The 13,815-nt window shown below is 51.9% G+C and overlaps 1 protein-coding gene across 5 annotated transcripts in view; it reads right to left on the bottom strand.

Moving 5' to 3' along the window:
* Positions 1–13,815, bottom strand: part of SUSD4 (sushi domain containing 4) — a 102,836-nt gene that overhangs the window by 57,240 nt on the left and 31,781 nt on the right. Inside the window, exon 1 of one of the 5 annotated variants that reach the window (XM_039883330.1) lies at positions 12,036–12,161. The exons of the other annotated variants lie outside the window; for them this stretch is intronic. The gene's annotated coding sequence lies outside the window, so the exon portion shown is untranslated. Of the gene's footprint in view, positions 1–12,035; positions 12,162–13,815 lie in introns of those variants that run through there. 5 annotated transcript variants of the gene reach the window in all.

The following is a 13,815-nucleotide window of genomic DNA, read 5'->3' as shown; positions in this document are numbered from 1 at the left end:
CCATGTGATCCTGGTTCCATTTAAGAACCTTTGGCTCCTACAGGCCGAGACAGTCACACCTTGAGCTGCCATGCAAATGAGATCGTCATAATTTCAAAGTTGGAGAGGAAGAAAATGAAGCAGCTGCTGTTTAATTTTTTATGGAGCCTACAGTTTGTCTCATTAGCTGGCAAATAGGATGGGCTGGGAACGAAAGCAGCTCCATTATCAACTCAGCACCAGAGGAAAATGGCCCGGATCGGATCACTCACTCCCATACGGGGCGGGGTCAGCATAAATCACAGCTGCTGGACTGGCTCCACCCTCCCAGGGACACACAACCTTCAGCACGTTATGGAAGATTCCAGAGCCTATTCCTTTATCTTAAAAAGAGGGATCTGAAATACCGTGTTCATCTCTCAGAGCTATGGCACGCCCAAGGAGGTAAGGATCCCTAAGTGCTTTGAAAACTCTGAAAAGCTATTCAAGTGAAATGAGAATGACCTGATTGGTAAACTGAGGTCTAAGGGCAGGGGTTTGGCCGGAATCACAGAGGTGCAGCCAGGAGGCGGGGCTCCCTCCCTCAGAGGCTCAAGGAAAAGCCCCACATTTGTCCATCTCTATTCACGGTGTTGCCCACCAGCCGAGATCTGAATGCAGAGCTGTCCGGCCCCGTCTCTCCCTACATGACCCGACCTCGGGAGGCCTTGAACTATAGGATCTGGTTAGTCTCAGAATGCAGGGACAGCCTCTGAGGCCGGGAGGTGTGCCTGTGAAGGCGGCGGGGGTCCGGACCGGCAGCGTGGACCTCGTCCAGGGCAGTCACAAACCAGTGGGCAGGTGTGGGGCGGTGGGGGAGGGCTTCAAGCGACATGTCAGAGTCTCGGAATTTCTCAGATCTCAACCTGGGTCAGGAAAGATTCTGCTTTTAAATCCATTTGGTCTTTCAGAAAGTGCTCAAGAAACCTGGAGAAGTGGACTCTGCCAACAGCTCGTGTTCCTCCTTCGCCCCCAGAAGGACTGATTTCCTTCCTTCCTTCCTTCCTTCCTTCCTTCCTTCCTTCCTTCTTCCTTCCTTCCTTCTTCCTCCCTCCTCCTCCCTCCTCCTCCTCCCTCCTTTCAACTCAAACCACTATTTCTCATGAGGCTAAAGAGCCCTTTACTTCAGATTTTCTTGGCCCTGGTGACCCTGGAGTTGCTTTGACTTCATGGGAAGACGGGTAACGCTCCACCATCTGTAGGTGACATCCGTGAGCCCAGCAGGCTCTGCCCCTCTCACCGGGGCTGGGTGAACAACCTTCCCACGAGACACCCTCTTATTCCTCCGCTGGATCATGTGGATGCACCCAAAACACACACTGAAAATTCACCTATGGACCAACGCATGCGACAACGGGAGTGCTGGTCAACCCCCACCTCCGTCAGTGAAGGAAAGACCGCGCTTCGGTTAGAGATTAGTGAACATAAAAAGGCGATATTTTTCTAATCTAACCTCGCAGACCCCATGAATTCTACTGAGAACATTGATTTAGAGTTTAAGAGTTCATTGTTCTATTTATCTTTGAACTTCGGCCTTGAATAGAGAGCTTGGTACACAGGAGAAACAACACATTGTCGGGTTTTTTTTTAGTTAGTGAACGTGAGACATTGTGCCAAGTGCTACAAAACAGATGAGGCTCCTGCCCTCCAGAAGCTGAAATCCGCACACAGATGACTGTGGGACAAGAGAAAGGCTGGAAAATGCCATATATACGCGATTAAAAGGGCAGGTGGCCTGTGCATGCAGGTGGCCTGTGCATGTGTGTGTGTGTAATGCGTGTGTGCTGCGTGTGTGTGTGTGTGCATGTGAATATTGTGTGTGTGTGCATGTGTGTGTCGCGTGTGTCGCGGCGTCGTAATGTTCATGTGTGTCGCGTGTGTACTGGCGTGTGTATATCGCGTGTCGCGTGTTAATGTCGCGTACCTACGTGTATCTTATAATATTATTACACTTGTGCATGTAATGTCGTCGTGTGTCATGCATGTGCACTGTGGCGACTGACAGTACATCGTGTGGTACCTTACGCACGTGTGTCGCCAGCGCTTACATCGTTAATGTCGTGAGAACATGGAGAACTTCTACAGTGAGTCTTCTGCATTGCTGTCAGTGAATAGTTTAAGAATTATAGGTTATAGTCCATCTTCTTGACCAAGTCAGCTTTTCATGCATAGTTGGACCGTTTATGTATGTTTTGTCGTCGAATATGAATACATTCCGAAAAGCGAAGTAAACGATATTTATTTTTCATTCCTTATCACCTGTTTCCTGCGGCCCACTTAAGCCTTTTCCGCTAAAACCGTTCCCGGGGAAAAAGCGTGACAGAAGCGCGAGGCGAGGGCAGCGAGACAGGAAAAGCAGAGCCTGAGAGAAAGGCCACCGGCTGGCCAGAACAAGTGGACAACTCTTCTGCACTTGTATGGTGTGGTGGGAATTTGGAGGGAAAGAAAGAAGAAAGGGAATAAAGAACAGAACTCAGAGAGGGAGGGTGTAAGAGAAAGGAACAAAGAGAAGGGGAAGGAAGGAAGGAAAAGGAAGAGGAAGGAAAGGAGGTTGACAGAAGAAGAAGGTCATGAGGACTTTCTCACACTGCAGCCTTCCAGGCTCCGGGTAAAGGACACGCCTTGCGGATGTACTGGCATCAACAGGAGATGCCCACGATGGGAAGGAAACGCGACGGTGATGTGGAGGGTTCTGATAGACTAGGGGAGCTCCAGAGGGGTCCCTCAGCTCCCATGCGGCAGGAAGGGACCGATGGGGGACGTGCGGGGTAGCTACAAACTCAGAGAAGGCAGATGTGCCATGAGGATGCTGGGAAGAGCAGAAAGGGGGCTTCGCAGCTCAACTGCAAGGTGGATCCCCAGGCTGGGGACAGGGTAGAGAATGAGGCCAAGACTCAGAGTGCAGGCCAGTTAGCAGGTGGCCGCGTCAACGGACCTCAAGCCCAAGAGATACACCAGACGTGGACACTGGCCCTGGATGCCAGGGGGACACCCGATGACCAGAGGACTCTGGGAGAAAGAACTCAAAGCCAGCATGTCTCTCACCCCCATCCATGAGGACATCTAGGCTTCCCTACACCCAGATGCCACCTCTGCACTTGGGGTCTCTATGTGAATGTGTAATGAGGAGGCGTTGGCACTCGCAGGTAGAACCGTGGAGCGTGGCCTAGTGCAATTGCCTTGGCTGTTCTCGCCTGCAGGGTCCTTAGTTGCAAACACTCACTCACACTTTCCCCACCCCACCCCGACATCAGTGCTCCGTCCCCCAGTGCGGGGCCCTTTTCTCATGTGTCTCTGCGACAGCCACTCCCACAGCGCCGTCGAGATGGGCCTCCAGATCCTCTGCCTCCATTCTGCCAAGCGGGGAAGGAACCGGAGCACTCAGAAATCTGAATGACTTGAGAATGAAAAGCCGGCTCTTGTTACGCGGCTTCACATCAGTGTCCTTTCTCTCCTGCCTCCCCCAGAAGACAAGAAAAACCCTCCCATGTGCCGAGGTCTTTATTAAAAAAATAAATAAACAAGCTCATTAAAAAGCAAAAGAATTCCCAAATAATACCATCATCTGACGGAATTTAGCCATAAGAAAAATTAAGAAAAGATATGACTCTAACGGAAATATATCGAGAGTGACAGGGGAGAGTAAATTTGGAACTTGCGGTAGTTTCACAGAATTCTAAGAAAAGACGATTCACAATTCATACCAAGCCTCGTCCATGTGCACAGTTTCTCATAAATCACATGTAACTAACTCATCCTCTGATTCCAACCCAATCAGCACAGAGAACAAAAGAAAATGACTTCCCTATTATTTGGTGAAAGCCAGATTAGGTGACCCCGCCTGCTTGGGGCCATGAACTTGAGGAGCTCTGGAGAGCAGCTCCAAGATCCCGCTTGCTCTGTTTCCTCTGACTCAGCGAGGAGGAGCACAGGGCCACAGCCAGCCCTTCAGGAGCCTTTGTGCATTTAGAAAAAGGCAGATGGAGTTCCAGGCCAAGAGCCCAGCCTTGATGAGGGGCCATGATAAGCAGTCTTCTCCTTGCCGGGCACCCTTGGGCCAGGGGCCACCTGCATAACGCTATCACAGGGAGTTGTCAGCAGCCACAAAGATCCAATAAGATATTTCATTTACATACAAAGTCTCCTTGGTCAAACCATCATTTAGAAAGTACCAGTTTGCTGAAAATACATTTTCTTCGGGAGTAATTTCTTGTTTGGCTCTAGTCCAAAGTGTAGGGCAGAGAACGGAGTTCTCAACAGCCGACTCTAATCTCTGTACCCACAAAGGCGATCTTTCCTTCCATACTCAAGACTGGACAGAGACGGAACACCACGGGGCAATGTCATCCGTCAGCAGGAAAATAATGAGTGGTCTCTAAAAAAAATTTTAAGAAAATTGGCCCTTTTTCGCCTCTGCTGCTAGACGTGATCATCACAGTGTCAAAACGTCCGAGTAGCACCGTTGTTAAAATATCTTACATGTGTTTGACTCCAGCTGCTGCACAAAGGGCGCTCAGGTGTGGTGTCTCACTTAGTCCTTACGGGGCCCTGACATCCTCTGTGTTAGGGATAAGGACACCAGGGCTCTGAGATGTTAAGTGACTGGCTGACAGTCTCAGGGAGGTGGCCGAGCCAGGACTAAGACCTACACCTCCTTCCTGCTCTGGCCATCCAGTACTCGGCACGGAGTTGTCCGAATTGCTCTGAATAGAGAACCCACCTACTGTGTCCTGGAAACATCCTGATTCCTCTGGGGAGACACATCGGGGACTCCTCTCTGATCAAAACGTACCTCTGTGTTTGCTTTTTCCGCCTGACCGCCCACGCCATTCAAAGAGCAGAGCACCCGCCCAGGGAAAGAGTAACTGATGCTGCCGCCGCCGTAGCCACCCATCGACCCTGTCCCAAGTCCCTCATCATCTTCTCGTGTCCTGATTTCAGAAACATCTGCCAGGCTTGCTGGGTACAATGCCGTCAGGCCCCCACGTCAGCAGCCGGGCCTCGGGGGCGGTCCCTGCTGCCTTGGCTGGTAGACTAGATGGCTGCTCAGAACCCATCAAGAATTCCACCCTTTGGTTCCCTGATGGATCCTCTTGGCTGTCGAGCTCTCTGCCCCCACTACCACTCCACAAACTTTTATTTTGGCCTAGAGTTTGATGACCATTAGCACCATGCGCCTTCCACCTGGCTTCCAAGGCCATCTGTTGCCGGATGGTACCAAGAAAGCAAACGTCAGCCCCTGTATTCAGTCCTTCAGTCTGAAGTCAATGATCCTGTCCGAGCACCTGGCGTGCCTCCTCTGCGAACATCGGCCCCCTCTCCAGCTCGCTGGACCCTCTGGGGGTGAACTCCGCTTCAGTTCAGCAGCCTTATCAATGGGCATAAAGAAGATTGACAATAGGGGGTGTATAAGTCCAGTTTTCTATTTATAATCAGGGAGAAGCCTGAAAACACATGCAAATAAAATTTGGGGATTATCAATGGCCTTTATTTCTCCCAAATTATCCTATTCTTGATCAATAAAGGAGTAAGAATGACTGTGAGTTCTCTGTTCTGATTTATTTATAATTTCATTCCAAAAAACTTGAAAATGCCTTGCCTGAAATTTCCCTGCCTTTTCCCATGTGTTCACACTCTTATGTCCTTTTTCCAAAGGTTGTAACTTTCTCTCCTCTAACTTTCCCCAGCATGTCATCTGTGTGTTCCTTTTTCATTTTCTTTATATTATTATTATTGCTATTACTATTATTATCATCATCATCATCATCAACATTTGCTTTCTCTCTTTTATAGTCATTTGTGCTCTGTGCTTGTTTCTGACGCCGAGCTCCTGGAAGACACACATTCCTGATTCAGCTCTGCATCACTAAGGTCCTTACTGCTGGCTTTTCACATGTGTGGGGCTCAGTAAAAATTGATTTAGTGAGTGGACCAATGAATGGATGCATTAAGGATGGATGGATGGATGGATGGATGGATGGATGGATGGACGGACAGGTGGGTAGATGACAGTTGAGGTAGAATGGATTGAAAGACACTCCTATGCATGCGACTACAACTTACTCTCTTTTCGTATTTTTTCAGAAAAGCAACTCACATTCATCCTCATTATCACACTCATTTGATTCCTAAGCACATTCTCAGTCGAGGAAGTTTGTAATTTCTCTGCTGCCACCACTGAATTAAAAGCACACTGGCATGCTGTCGCAAGGGAGGGCCATCAAAGGTCCAAAATTCCAAGGGCCGGATTTCCAACCAAACCACAACCCACATATCGCTGTTCTCCCATCATATTTAAGAAACGAACGTTTTTGTTTGGGAAATTCCCCAGGCCTTCATTCTCTTACCTGCTTAATATGCCTTCTGAGTTCTCCTGAAATATCTTTATTCCTTCCTAAGACTCTCAGTACCTATTTTCATCGAATTTTAAGTCTTAAACAAGGAGACTCGGAAAACAACCAAGGAGAAAATAAAGTCCACAGTAAGAAAAATAAAATAGGTTAGTCGACAGAGAAAGGAGGATCTGCCAATAACAATGCCATTTGTCTTAGTTACTGCTTTTAACTTTCTCTCTCTCTTGGCGTTAATAGAAATAAAACTGCATGTCTCCTGCCTCACGTAGCTAATGTACAGTTAGCACCCCGGGCAATAGGAGCCTCGGAGTTCAAGTACAGTGGAGACAAATGCAAGAAAACAGATGGTAGACACAATTGATTGTAGCATTTAGTCTCATGATACAAGTCATCATAGCTGGTGGGTTTTATGTAAAAACAGGGGAGTCCTCGGGTAGCACAGCCCCATGTAGCGAGGGCCTCCTCCCACAGAAGTATTTACCCACCAGAAATAAAAGAGGGAAGGATGGCAGGGAGAGAGGGCTGTCAAATGGGGATTTGGGATCTCTGTCCCAATAAAAATGCCTGCGCCCACATACAGTTTTTCTGCAGCTGTCCCCCCATTGCCATCATGAGTGCTGGAGGTACACCCCCATCTGACTGACTCACTGAAGGAGAGGGTGTTTCTCCAAGACAGGCCCATCCAAGCCCTTTAATGCAGGAGTCCCCAGCCCCCGGTCCTTGGACCAGCATTGGTCTGTGACTTGTTAGGGACCGGGCTGCACAGCAGGAGGTGAGGGGTGGGTGAGCGAGCGAAGCTTCATCTGTATCTGCAGCCGTTCCCCGGCGCCAGCATCACCGCCTCAGCTCCGCCTCTGGTCCTCAGGCATGAGATTCTCATGGGAGCCCCGGTCCCTGGTGCCAAAAAGGTTGGGGACCGTTGCTTTAGTGGATCCACTCAAAAGTCACCTATTAAATCTCTACGCTTCTGCTTCAACATCAGATTCGTACTATGTTCTCTGATGGCATTGGCGAGAACAGCTGCTCGGAGTGGCGGCTACTGCCGATAATCAGAAGAGGGACAATAACGACGACTTAGATTGGATTTGGTGGCACGTTAGAGGTCACGAGGTGCTTTCGAATCCCTGCATCGCCAACGCCCTGGGCCATGGAGGTCTCAGAGGCACGTTTTTCCCTGTTGTGTTCTTCCCATCCCAAGCCAGCTGTGAAAACTCGTGTGCCAACAAAACTCCGTCACTTCCGACAAAACACAGCTGAACCTGTGTCCCCACGTGGCTGGGCTGAACCCCACTTAAAAGGGCGTCCGAACAGCAAAGGCAGGCATGGCCTGGAATTACAGTCGCCCCCACGCTGCCTACTTAAAAGCCTTTGGTTTCCCACCAAGGCCTTTGATGCTATCTGTGCAAGGCAGAAAAGAGGCTGGCGGAGCCCGAGGCTCTCCAAACACCCCGCGCCTGACTAACTCACCACTGTGCAAGGCCTCGATTCACATGACTTGGTGGCTTTTTTAAACTCTGACCAAGCCATCTGCTTCCGCGAGCCGGAGCCCGGGGAACCCTGAGGGCCCGGGAGCCCGCACCCCAGCCTGGCGGTGACGATGCGGAGTCGCCAGGGACGACACACGCTCTCCTCGCCTTCGTCAGGAAATCACCCCACAGGAGCCGCTGATGGGCAGTGACAAAATGCCCACATCGTCCTGAAAACAACGGTGACAGTGTGGAGACAACTGCTCACGGGTAAGGCAGCAGGACAGGCCGTCCTGAGTCCCGAAAGGACGCCGTGCAGTCCCGGGCTGACCTCCCGCCTGCATTCTGCTTCATGAAATCCCAACGTGGCGCTTCTAGAGGCCTCCGATTGCAGAGCGGGCCACGTCATGGGGAGAGAGCCACCATGTGGCACGGGTCACAGCCCCTTCCTCTCCAGCTTCGGAGCGCTAGTCCTCTTGGCCAAATGCCAAGTACTAAGTGAAGCAGCAGACGGGGTGGCATGTCGGGGACACTACGTGGGGCCATAGAACACACAAGACGCGGTTCCTCAAATATTTGGAGGATGCGTGGCCATATACACACATATCTACAGAAAATATGATAGGGCATATATAAATGACGTATCTATATTCAGACACGGCACCTGAATCCCAACAAGCATCAAAGGGATTAAATTACTTGCTTTCTGGCGAAAATTGGATATTTACTGCTGCTGGTATCTGTAACAATCTTCGAGCTCTCCCATTACCTAACACCAGCCTTCCTAGTTCATTGCACGGAGATATATAAAGTTTCTTAAAATCTGTTCATTTCACCTAGCGGTTTTTAGTTATTTTTAAGGCTATAATTTGGATCTGAGACTTTAAAACACGCACGCTGGGCACAGAGATGTGGCCCGGCCGCCCTAGAGTGAGTTATTCTGCAGTCTCGGTGATTGGCAGTAATCACGGGAAGATGGAGGCCTCCAAAGACAAGCATCTCCTTCAGGCCACAAGGAAAAAGGACCAGGGGTTAGAATTTCCTCCCGTGGCTCAGTGGCCCTACGCTGGATGCCGCATCCTCTATAGCTCCCTCCGGCTGCAGAGGCATTGAGAAGGGTGGGGACGATTCCAGAAGTGCCTCACAGTGCCCATCTCCCGCCATGTTCCCAGCCCAGTGATTGTCCCTGGACACGCGGTGGACACCACCCCAACTGCCACCCGGCACTGCACACTGCCTCTCCAGCCACCTTGTTCGCCTCGAGCCTTGGCTTTCAGAGCTGGACACGGCCTTTGTTCCGCGTCCCCATAGCAGAAGCCCACGTGTATCTGCAAGCCCATAAGCATCTGCGAGGCCTTGGCCAAATCCACTCCGCTCACGTTTCCTGCGGGTTTGAGCCCCAGCGCCTGTGACTCCAAATCGAACGCCAGTTCTATCCCCCCAACGCCTGGCATAGCATCTGGCACACCGGAGGTGTTCGCAGGGTGTCGGGGAAGGTGGGATTCACTGTGCCCTCAGCTCGCGACTCCAGCCCACCTTGCATGGCCCAGAAACACCCCCTGAGGAGCCCGGAATGTGGGGGCAGTGTGGTAGGAAAGCACCGCCACCCGCCTTCCAACCGGTCTCCCCGCTGCCGGCCCCGCTCCCCGCCAACGCGTCCAGCGCGCTTTCCTAGACGACGTCTTCACACTGCGTCGCTACTGCTCACTGTCCATCTCCCCTCCAGACTGCGCACTGTGAGGACAGGCTGCCTCTAAGTCACCAGAGGCCCCTCGGCGCTCAGTAAATATTAGAAGAACGTACGCAGGTACAGACGACACGACGTAGAGCCGCCCCACGGACTGTGCCGCGTGGATGAAACCTTGACTGTCTAAATCTAGCTCGAGGTGCGAGGGACAAATAGAGAGATCCCAGGAACGAACTCCTGAAAACGGGGGTGGCAGGAAATGGAAGCGCTTGCCACAACTGTGGGTCAACAGCGGACGCTCCATTGCCACTGCAAGACACTGGAGGAAGCCACCTGCCTGCGCCTAGGAGCTGCTCCCCTCCTCCCCGGCGTCAGCTGTGTGGTTACCTGCTACATGATCAGTTTACAGAGTCATCACTCAGGCTCGCTTTCCTGCTCAAGGGGCAAGGCTGTTGTTTTCAGCATACCGAATCCCTTAAGCAAGACCCCGGGAGCCCCTCAGAGCTGTACCCCCCACCCCAGCCCCCACCCAGGCCGCCCAACCCTCTGGGCGAGGCCTCTTTCTCAAGCAGGACAAGATTTGTTCCACCCCGGGTCCCTGGACTCTGAGGAATTGCTTGAACTATTTTTCATTTCTTTAAAAGGGTGAATGGAAATAGTACATTTATCCAGGACAAACCTGCACAGGCTCATGTGAAAATTCAGGTTCCCTTGTCTGACTGAAAACACAGCGTGGGGAAAAGACTCGGCTCATGGAGAACACGCTGATATCGACATGTGGGCGCATCTTTAGTCTACAATGGGGGAAACGAGTTAACTACGGCTTGAGGCAGGTAGCCCGTCTCTTTCGGAACAGAGTCAGTGGGCTGAGAATAATAAAATGGCTCCAGGGGGATAAAGGCTGGGAGCCACCGTGCTCAGAGGAACGCCTGGGTCCTTGGCTCTGTAAACAGATCCGGGGGGCTGCCCAGAGCATCTAGAGAACCTTCAGCAATTAGTACGGCTGGAAAAGAGAGAGAAGAGCAAAAAAAAAAAACAACAAAAAATAAATAAATAAATAAAACAAGCAGGACAGAGAGGCAGGTGCGGACTGCACGCTTCAGAGCTCACACTCCACCCGCAGCGAGGCAAAGCAGTGAAGGGGACAAGCAGAGATGGGTTCGCAGCCACGGGTCTGTCTGCAGCGGGGAACGTGGACGGGAAGGAGCGATGCTGGAGGCAGGCGACCCACCAGGAAGCTTCTCCAGTGGTCCAGATCTGGAACGAGGGCAGCGGAGACAGGGAGGGGGGTGATGCTCCAGGCAGCTATGGTGGAGAACTGCCAGGCAGACTGGGTTGGACACCCAGGGTGATCCAAGCCTCTGATGTGGAGGACAAGGCGACAACGCCGCTCGTCGAGATGGGAACTTTGGGGGCAGACAAGGTAGGCGCCTGGGGGACAACTCCCTAGAAATGTGCGGCCGGCGGCTGCATATCCTCCTCAGGTCCAGGAAAACACTCTGCGTGGGACACACACATTCAGTCCCAGCCGCGCTTCGAGTCCCGGGGGTAGAGAACCGTAGGCGGCACACCACGGGGCGCGAGAGGGGACGAGAACCGGGACGGACCCCAGGGACAGAGCAGAGTGAAGTCCCCGCAGTCTACCGCTAGGGAGCAGGGCGTTTCGAGAGAGAGTCACGGAGAGCTGCAGAGCGCTTGAGAAGGATGAGAACGGACAACACTCCGCCGTGTGTCTGGACGCGGTGTTCACGTGCGCACCACTCTGCCTTCACACCGCCCAGGCGGGTCCCAACAGTCCTGAGAGACGCAGACACCAACTTGCTAAGTCGAAGGGAGTGAGCTCTGAACCCCAGGTCTCCTATGAACGAGCAATGACCCAGAAATCCTTCATCTCCTGAAAGCTGTCTTATTCTACTCAACCAGGCGAAGAATTACGGGTAATAATAGAGCCTCGTGATCGTCTTGCTGGAATCGCATTCCCTGAAGACGACCACATAGAGTCAAGTCTGGAAGAGAGTTCTGGCTTGTGGCATGGACTTTAGTATGAGGCCCAGTACCCCGAGAAAAAATGAACAGGGGCAAGAGGTTAACCACCCCGTTTGTCTGAGACCCAGGGGGAGCCGCGTGCATGCCCACCATGCCTTCGCCCAAGCCAGCTCAGCTCTCGTCCACTCAGCCCCGCCACCTGGAAGCTTGGAAGAGTCACAGGCTCACAAGTCCTTCCGAAGGGGTGGCAGGAAGACATGGTCGTCTCAGCGGACACAAAGGAACGGCCTGACCCCGTGAGGCCTCCACGTGGGGTGTGGAGCTGCGTGAGTAGACCGTGCTGCAGCTGGGACTAAACCCCGCAGTCACCCCATGTTAGAGAAGAGGCAGGAGAAGCATCCTGTGCAGAGAAGGCTTTGAGAGCAGACATGCCACCTTCGAAGGTGAGGAAGGGCCCATCAACGCCTAGTCCTTTAAATCTTGCTAATACAAAGTGGGCCTCTGTTCAAAGGCTGTGATACTCACCCCGCTTTGACCGCTGGGGAGCAGGGTCTACGAGGTTCCAGCCAAAAGGTCAGGGCTGAAGAGCATGGCCTCTTCCCCACAGAAGGTGGAACATGGGCCCTCCCCATCCTGTGAGCTGGTCAGGCGGGTAGGGAGAGAGAGAGGCCAGGGCACACTGGTCTGCTGCGGGAGGGAGTATGTCCAAAGCTTCAAACTCCCTGTAGGAACATTCCTTAAATTCCATTGTTTCAAAAAGACAATAAGCGCCCAGACAAAACTGACTTCTAGAAAAAGATATACTTGACCTCATACACCTTACATCCCGTGTGTGTTGCACATTGTGCTTTAATGTGATTTACACGTCAGGGAGAGCTGCTCCAAGGGAGGGAAGAAAAGCAACTTTGATGGCTAAAATAGACAGGTTTGACCGCGCAGTCCTCATCTGGAGGCAGATCTTGCAACGGTGTTCTATACAGAAGTGTTGTTGTGGTAAATTAATAACACCCAAAGGTATGGACCAGAACTGTGGCAGCACTGGGCCTGCCTGGTACGCATGTCTCTGGGGTGTTCGTCACTCCACCTGTCCCCCACTATGTCACAGGAGCCAAAAACGCACAGCCAGATGCCTGTCCGGGCACTTGGCAGGCCACGGGCTCTGATGCAATCAGCGAGCTGGATCACGGGACCAGCAGCCTCCCTCAGAGCACGGCGGACAGCATAAGAATGGCAGAGCTGCGCCTGCATCTTGCCAGCCCAGGCTCCCCACGAGGCAGGACAGCTGCCACCAGTAGAGCCTGGAGAAGGTCCCGCCGCCCACCCACCTAGAGCCACCTTCCAGCTGTGACAGCTGCGTGGGAAGCCGAAGGGGCAGCTCCATCAGGCTCCCCACGCAGAGCACCCAGCGTGGGAGTGCCTGCGAGTGGTCCCCGGATCCACTGACGGGCACCCAAGGATTCACAGGCCCAGATCTTGTTTTAAATACACAAATGGAGAGACAACCAACATTCCGCCACCTCGTCTCAAAGATGATGACAACCGCGTGTGCATCCAGACCCATGTCCGGCGCTCCCAACGCCCCACCCAGTTATGACCAGTGAGGGGCCACTCTCAGCCTGAAGGAGGGGAGCAAATATCTTAGTCTCGTAGAAAGAGGCGGGCCTTTGTGTCCACAGAGGCCTGCGTTCAATCCCATGTCAACCATCTGCCAGCACACAACGCCTGCCTCCTGCTAGCCCATCACTACCCTTCCCTGTCTTGGCCAAATTCTGTCACTTCTCAGGGTCTCAGACTCCAGTGTAAAGCAGAGCTAATGATCACTAATTTGCTGGTCATGTGAAGAGTAAATGAGGTAACATGCAAAGCATCGGATGGGTGCCCAGTATAAATGAGTTTCCCCAGGATGGAGAAACCAGATGAGGGTCCTCAATGTCCTGTCCTTGGCCTAGTTTTCACTGCAGTCATGTTCTCTAGGTCCATGATGTTTTCTAGATGAAACAGCAATATCCTCAAGGCTGGAATTGTGTTTAGAAACGTTCTACCTAATAACCCAAAAGGCGATTGAAAATAACCGAGAGGTTTGCCATTTTTCAGAGAACACTAGTATTGAATAGATGTCACTTGCCCCCAAATTAATCTCCAAAATTAACAAAATGATTCTAGAACTGTATCTGAAAGAATAATTCCCTGGGACTAGGTAAGAACATTTTGAAAAAGAAGAAGAATGAGTAGGGATATACTCTATCAGATTTTAAAAGAGACAAGGAATGAAGATTGTGTGGGGATGGCGTAGAAAGTGACATCA

This window comes from Pteropus medius, unplaced genomic scaffold (genome assembly GCF_902729225.1).
Source record: "Pteropus medius unplaced genomic scaffold, Ma_sr-lr_union100, whole genome shotgun sequence".
NCBI classification, from domain to species: domain Eukaryota; kingdom Metazoa; phylum Chordata; class Mammalia; order Chiroptera; family Pteropodidae; genus Pteropus; species Pteropus medius.
Note: the sequence above shows the minus strand (reverse complement) of the source record. Positions and strands in the feature narration are given on the sequence as shown.